Source organism: Neolamprologus multifasciatus, chromosome 12 (assembly GCF_963576455.1).
Source record: "Neolamprologus multifasciatus chromosome 12, fNeoMul1.2, whole genome shotgun sequence".
NCBI classification, from domain to species: domain Eukaryota; kingdom Metazoa; phylum Chordata; class Actinopteri; order Cichliformes; family Cichlidae; genus Neolamprologus; species Neolamprologus multifasciatus.
In genome coordinates, this window is record NC_140450.1 from 26,366,485 (window position 1) to 26,374,575 (window position 8,091).

An 8,091-nucleotide genomic window follows, 5' to 3' on the forward strand; every position below is an offset into this window, starting at 1 on the left:
GAGGAATGTAAAGCAAAGCATGTGTTGGACATTGTTTTCTTTTTCTTTGTTTGATTTTAACTTCTACCACTTACATAATAAAACTTATTTATGGTTGTAACCAGATTGCATTTTGTTAGCACCATTATCTCCCAGTTGAATCATGTGCTTCAATGCAGCCGCCACATTGTTACCGGGGCAGCAACATCTGCCGTTGCATTGTTTATGTTTATAGCAAGCTGAATTAAGCCAATTTTCAAGTGGTCTGGTATTTTATCTTCTCCTCTTGCACATTCTTCTTGGTTCCCCTGTGCCTGTTGTGCCAAAAATACAAACAGCACTGACACATTTATAATACAGAAATGCCTGGAAGGACCTTTTCAGTGTTTTCCGATGTAAAGGAAAACTTCCAAGAATAATATAATGGATTATAAAGGAACGAGGTTGTTCTTTATGGCAGCATCACCGGCTCCATGACAGCTATAGTGGATTAAATAGTCACTACAATACAGTTCGTGTGACAGCTGTAGAGGTCAGACAAGGGAACTAGACAGACTCTTCTATCTGATGCTGGCAGGATGAGAGGGCCTTGACCTAAATTTAATATGTTTGCCAAAAGGACATGTACATACTCAGTATGAGGAGATTGTTGGCTGTGCACTTTAACAGTAACAGAGAAGCAAGACTTGATGATAAAGTGATGCCTGTAATGGTAAGAGTGAACGAAAGGGCAAACATGACAGGTTATATAGGTGCAAGGACAATTAAGTACAACGCAGGTGTGCTGCAAAGATATTAATCCAGCTGGAGAGTGGCCCATAAATGCCACCCAAAGGACCGATGAGGCTGATGAGGTTGATGGAGGGGTCAACGTGACTGAACTGCAACACCCCATTGGTTGAACATTAAGGTCATGAGGTGGACCTTCAGAGAATCAGATTGTCAAGGATGAGAAGTGCCGGAGGCAACGTTCAATAAAACATGAGAGCAATCTTCTCACCACGAGTAAAAGTACTCAGCTGTTCAACTCCGGCCAGCCCAAACAGATTTCCCCTGTGGGCCAAAAGCACTGCAGCTGCTCGTTCACCACGGCTGGCAATCCACGCTGCCATCAAATCGACAGCCATTGGCAGAAATAGTGCTGGAAATTGGTCAAACTACCACACAGTATCTGACCTCTGACAAAGCTTATCTTGCACATGAAAACGTATGGCGGTGGAATCATAGTGTCTGTCTGCTCCAGCTCCTCTTTCTGCCTCATTAGTTGCTGATATTGGATAGGTTATCTCAGCTTCCAGCACATTTTAGGGTTGCAGCCGGCTCACCTTATCCTGAAACTGCAGCAGTGGAAAGGTTACATTTTTGTGGCAATATCACACCCCAAACTTTTTTTTTCTTTTTTGAATATCATGATTAGATGTGCACTCACTGCTTCTCCTGAAAGTTTCCTGTGTAGCAATTAAGGTGTGTCAGTGATGGCTACATCCTGGGTTGGTTCCATAGTGAAGGCTGCCTGCTACAGGGCATGAAATGAGAAGGAGACAGATGATAAGCTTCTCTCTCATGCTCTGGGGAGCACAGTCAGTCATGATGGAATGAATCATGATGGGCAGGAGTCTCTGAGTAGGAAAGTATGTTTTACAACCACAATATGGTCAGACACGCTCATTGGGTTCTTGGAGTACTGGAAGCAAGAAAATCCTCAGAAATGATGTGTGACTAAAGTACAGATCCAGTTTGCTTTCCTTTTTTGAACAATACCCCTTAATTAGATCTGAGACGTACACATGTATTTGTTTCGGTTTAGATTTAATTCACTGATGTAAACGGGCATGCCTAAAATCAGTACAAGTGCAGCAGACTGTAAATATTGAACTTACAAGTCTTCCCTTCAGCATTCTTAAAGACACTCTGAAAGACCAGAGGGGGCTGCACATCTTAAGCCCAATTTCCTTTCACTGATAGAGTGCCAGGTTCTAGGAATTACCTGGCAAAGAGTGATCAGGTCCAGAGGATTAGCAAGAATATTCTCTTCCAGAAGTCAGAGAACTTTTTTCATCTCCAGAGGGTGGTTTAGGAAAAGGCCAACGAGTGGATGTCAGAGCTCAACTTTAATTTATGTATATTTCTTTTCAAGCTAACTCACAACAGCATGACATGCAGTCTGAGCAGTTAGTCAGCCATGTTATTAGATTTTTTTTTTCTTCTTCTTCCTGGAGACGATGGTGTGCACATAAGAAGTTCTAGAACAGGCAACATGTCAACAGGAAGTGAACGAGGAGATATGACATTTTGGGATATTTAATCATGCTGTGTCATACAAATGATCAGGTGAAATGCGTGAATGACTAAATATTCAATCAGAAAAGCTGCAGCAGTGCAGCTGTGCTGCCATCTAGTGCTTCGATGCTGCAACTCACTGCTTGGTGCCGGGTGGGCTTGCAGCAGGGACATAAAGCTGGACTGCAGTCCTTTATCTCTTATTATGAATGTGTGTGTGTGTGTGTGTGTGCCTTGGGCAGATATGTGCTTTTTTTACTCAAAGCATCTTCTAGTGTCAAGGAGCTGCACATATCTCTAGCAAGGGGAATTCCAGAGAGAATCCACATTTCCATACTCCATATTTAACTCCACAGAGTGTCTGTGTTGGACTTGAAATTTTATTCCACCTCCCTAATATATTAAAATTACAGTTACATGAACATTTACAGTAGAAGTACTCTCTACCAAGAAAAGTTCGATAAAAATACTGATCATATAGAAAGGGGCCATGTTCACTGACGAAAAAGCTAAATAAGATGAGAAATGTTCTTTTTGACTTTCTTGCAGTGACTGATGCTACCCCGAGTTAGCATAGCTTAACTTAAGACTTCAGACTGGGGAAATAGATATCCTGGTTCTGTCTAAAGCTGACTAGATCTATAGCAAAAAAAAATCTAAATAAATTAACCAACAGGAGATAAATAATAATGGATGTGCAGTTGTTCAGAAAAGTCATGTTCTAAGGTCTTGTAGTTACTGTGAGGCGAGAGTAAGTGTGCTTTGCACAGATAAAACAGTTCAGCTCTGGGAAACCCTCAGGGCGCCTCGGGTTAAAATTTCAGTCATGAAGCACAATATCTCCTTCTTGTGCCCAGACAGAGGCCTTCATCTTCATCTACTAGAGCTATCTACAAATAAAACTTGAATGGCTGCAATTAACTTAAGACACCTCAAATGTGAAAAGAATTTGAAATCATATTTCGCCTGTTAATTTGTCAGTAAATATGACTGCCACAAACCGCATTCACTGCTGCTGTAGGCTTCAGACATCAGCAGGAGCCTGCATATGATAAAAGTCATTATTAGCCCCTAACTTTGCCTTAAGGTAACAACCTTCCATAATTGAACAGTGTGTACTCTCTGAGAATCACACAATTTGAATCTCTTTCTAGGTCACATAACAAGCTACCAAAGAAAACTACACATGCTCAGTTACAGTGCCAAAAGTGGAAGCAATCCTTTTGGACCTAGAGTCGGAATTTCTTTCATCACTTCAGGTGATACAAATGTCACCTTGAGTTTTGTTATTGCTCTGCTGTCCTCCATGGGCGGCCGTTGTACTGTGGCTCCACTCAGTGATTGACTGTGTATGCACCACCAAACGAGTAGCACCAGGACAGAGCCACTTATCACTCCGGGAGCAATGGATGACCCGGGAACAGAGATGCAGCCCGGACCACGCACTGTGTCATCTGTCTGCCAGCTGCCTAGGTGAACCAGAGGATGAGGAGATGAGCGGAACTGAGATTTAGAGCCGGCCCTTCCTCACATTATCTCCCTCACACCATTGCTCATGATGCTACATTTCCTGGAGCTAAGAGCCACTGGAAGAGACTTTACAACTGGGGGATAATGGGGCAGCTGAAGGATGAGGAGAGCCGTGTAACACCATCGGGTCCGTGCTGTTATCGGTATTTCTAATTAAAATTAGACTCCCGCTTTGCATATTTGTCAAGCTCAATAAGTTTGCTCAGAATTGGTGTGTCAGCACTGACGCAAGGGCATATCGACAGCTGTGCACCGCTGCCAGCTTGACAAATGTCAGAACATTTATTCTCAAGGAAAGGAGATTACAGTTTGATCATAAACGTTCCCTTCACCCTTATCCTCAACCTCTTCTGTTCCACAGTGTAAGATTATTAAAGCTGTGAGTGCATCGATGGATGACCATGCCAGGGGATTAAATCATTTGCCACAAAATAAATGTACATCTGATCAAACAAGAAAAACTCAGCTACAGCATTCGTACATAAAATACGATTACTTTCCATAATTGTCTGCGTGTGCGGTTCAGTCAGCTGTTCAGTCTGCTGTTTGTGAGGCAGCGACCCACACAGAGAGACACATCTTTGCATCCAGGGAGAGCACAGGGAGAAATGGTACATTCAGTGGAGCTGACAGGTACCTACCTCTGATTCAGTGTGATTTATTTCCACATAGAGCCCGGACGTGGCCAGTGCATCGGCAGGTCAATTTGGTTTGGGTAGAAGAAGAGTTCTCTGATTGATAGAGAGAGGGCCAGCCATGTTCTCTACGCTTGGCTCCCCCTCCATCAGGGCCCCTGCTATGGCCGATTAATCCTAAACACACAGAATAGAGGCTCAGGCAGGGATTTTGTGTGCATTTGTGTGAGCCTCCATCTCCAACCTAACACTGGCTTTTCGTGGAATTAAACTGTTTCATGGTCGTTTTTGGAACTGGACTTTTATAGACAAATATTTCTGGTATTTACATTACCCGCATTAGTTGCAGAAATGGTGTCGCCACTAGATGGCAACATCTGCTTAATTAAAATTGTTTTTCTATTACTGTAAAACAGATGAGTTAAACCAATATTATGTTAATGAGTTATTTGGTATGTCAGAAAGTCCTAACCAATAATTAAACATAAACCAACCTTTCTCTTGAAGACTTATATATTTTAAATGTCTAATTTCCCATCAAATTGTTGCCCAACTCTTTCAAGAAACCGACATGTGCCTTGATTCATATAGGCTACTTCTATATGGAAACCACATCAGATAATTAAACATTATCAAACCTTTATTGTTTAAAATCGCTACCCTTCCATTAACCTTTAGCAGCTAACACCATGATCTACTATCTTAGCAGTTTCACCAACATTAAGGTAACAATTCTTTACATTTTTATGTCTTTTTCTAGCTATTTCCAGTATTTATCCATTACCTTTACCTCTTCTTTTTAAGCATTGCCCGTTGCTTTTATCAAAGAGTTTAGCATTGCCGTTAAACCGTTTTAGCTAGCTATTGCTGCTAACCAGCAATAGCTTAAAGTGCACTCCACCATCTTTTCCCTGTAAGAAGTATGGCCTACCCTTGTTTGTTTACATTTCCAATTACATGTGGCTTTCATATATGCATATCAATAAAACAAAATCATTTCCTTTTTTCCCCACCAGACTACTCTGTAGTCTCAAACACAGGCAAACGAAGGAGAGCAAAGAGCCGCTGACTCTCCTCTTTATCAGTCAAAACAGCATAGCCAGGCTGCTCCCTGTAGTTCACTTCAATCCCTCTCTCTTGTGCCTCCTCTCAGTGCACACCCTAAGCCTGGGTGTGTTGGATGAGACTTAACAGACCCTACGCCCCTCACAACTTCAATGCGCAGTATGGTCAAAGTGCTGCCTGATGTCCCACTGACCCAACCCACCTCTGAGTATCCGTCCAAGGTCTCTCTTTTTGTGTAACTCCCCCCAACCTGCCCGCTTTTTATCCCTTTATCCAGGCATGAGATCAGAATTCCAGATCAGGATTAGGGTCAGCATCGGGATCAGTTGTATCATATATCTACTGAAGCATCTCTCTGCATCTCTCTTTCTCCTCTCTGGCTTTGCTCGTCCACCAAAAGATGTTTTATCTTGTGTTCTCTTCTCTCCTGGAGATGAGTGACACATCAGAGATAGCCTTCAACTAATCCTATCCTTTATACTCTGTGAAAGGAAGTTGCGAGCATGTAGCCCTTTCACACTTTATTTGTTGTCATTTGAAATCATGCTTAATGTCATGCTCAGCTTCAGATGGGGAGCTCTGTGCCTTTTTAAATTTCACTCAGTCTGTGATGCACCGCTCAGAAACAGGGGAAACTTAAACATCAAAGCGAAACAAGAATTCTTCCAGTTCAACTGTTGGTTATTGTTGGAGCTGCTCCAGGAAAATAGCTGATGATGTGTTGGCTGCGTGCCCTTCAAAGCCCACATTGTCTTTGGTTGGAGAATTTTAAGTGTCATCATTATACAAAACTGGAATCAGACAAATCATAATATATAACAGGCAGTGATCACCTTTTTTCTTTTCTATTGGCATAAAGAATTATATACCTGTGTCTGGTACTGATACATTTCTTTAGGTAAATGTAAGTCATCTTAGCTGGAACTGTAGTCACTAAAATCCTGCACTTGTCAGCTGTGTGTGCCCATTTCTCCAGCAGGTGGTGCTGCAGAGCTGGCAATCCTACTGAAAGAAGCTCAGGCGAAGTTTTAGACCGTAAGACACATCCCCAGACCTTTACCTGACCTCCCTTTCCTCTCTCGTGCACACACCTTGTCAGCGGGCTGGGCCTTATCTCTCTCTGACTGAACTAAGCCATTGAGTGCACACTTGACCTTGTCATTATCTTGTACCTGGCTTTGTTTTCACTCTCATTTCTCCCTTTTGTGTGCTCACTGTCTTTCCCTTTCCGCACTATTTGAACAAAGATAAGAGCAGAGTCTATTTACTAGCTCAATAACCCCTCCCGTATACACCCAGACACGTTTTGTTTATGAAAGAAGCCTTGTGATATTTCAAAGAGAGGCACTGACCATGACCTTCTGTGGTGGTTTGAGGTTACCAGTCAGCACCACTAAGTCTTTTTCCTCTCATTTGCAATACAGAGGAAGGAGAGAAGATCAAACTTTTTATGTGAAGTACAAAGAGTATTAAATACTGTATATGGGCTCTCTTCCTGTTAAATGTTAAACACAAACTTCACGGAGTGAATTAACTCGCTATAAAGAAAGGAAGGAAGAGGAAGAAGATTTAGGCCATTAATCTTGACATTTATGTGCAAAATAAAGCCTAAATAATAATTAAAATATAATTTGCAGGGGACAGTAACAGCCCCAGCTTCGTCATCAAAGCTTTCAATGTCCCTGTGTCCTCACAAAATGTCAGTACTGTGCAAAACTACAAAGGAAACTCCAGCAACAAGTGTTTACTGCTGTTAACCTTCATTCAAATCCACTATGCTTTACCAGTGTCCAATAGTTAATATAAGACAGCTGGAATAAACCAAGATTCACCTAAATGATATAGCATTTATGTGGATTTTTCTGTTAGTAACATTGTAACCTGTAACCATACTCTGATTCAGTTTTACTTATATCACAACAACAGTCGGCTAAGATGTGATTCAGCCAGTGGTTGGCTTACTTCATCTATGTCAGTATGAAGCTGTTATGACATCTTTGAAAATGGACTTAACCATTTTCTTTCTAAGAGTTAAATCAGAGGATAGCACTACTGTAGTTGTCGTTCTCAAAGGGGGGGGGGGGGGGGGGATAGTTTAATTTTAATGGAGAGAGACAGAATATCAACCAACAAAAACCCAAAAACAAATTTCATAAAAGTTAAAAACTGTTTTCTGTTTCAATGAGTGAAATAAGTATTTCATTCCCAAGCAAACATGACTTATTTCTTAGTACCATAGTTGTACAGCAGGAAGATGTTTCTTGTAGTTGGTCGCCAGGTTTGCAGAGATTTTGGGCCATTCCTCTTTACAGAAACTCTCTAAATCCTTCAGATTTCTTGGCTTCCACTGGGCGACTCAAAGATTCAGCTCCCACCACAGATTTTCTATAGGAATAAGGTCCAGAGGCCACTCCATGACCTTAATGTGCTTCTTCTTTATCTTTTCTTTCGTTGCCTTGCCGATAGGTTTAGGGTCATTGTTGTTTTGTAAAACCAATCCACGACATGTCTTCAGCGTTCTGGCTGAGAAAAGGAGGTTCTCATCCAAGATTTTACAGTACATGGCCCCCTCCACTGGACCCTTAATATCGTCAAGTTGTCC

The 8,091-nt window shown here is 41.8% G+C and overlaps 1 long non-coding RNA gene across 1 annotated transcript; it reads right to left on the reverse strand.

Moving 5' to 3' along the window:
• Nucleotides 1-1,527: 1,527 nt before the first annotated feature.
• LOC146507138 (uncharacterized) lies at nt 1,528-6,936 on the reverse strand. Its single transcript, XR_014877124.1, has 3 exons — nt 5,438-6,936; nt 4,431-4,601; nt 1,528-3,728 (listed from the first exon to the last, which is right to left on the reverse strand). It is a non-coding gene; the product is annotated as an uncharacterized LOC146507138 (long non-coding RNA).
• Nucleotides 6,937-8,091: the final 1,155 nt, after the last annotated feature.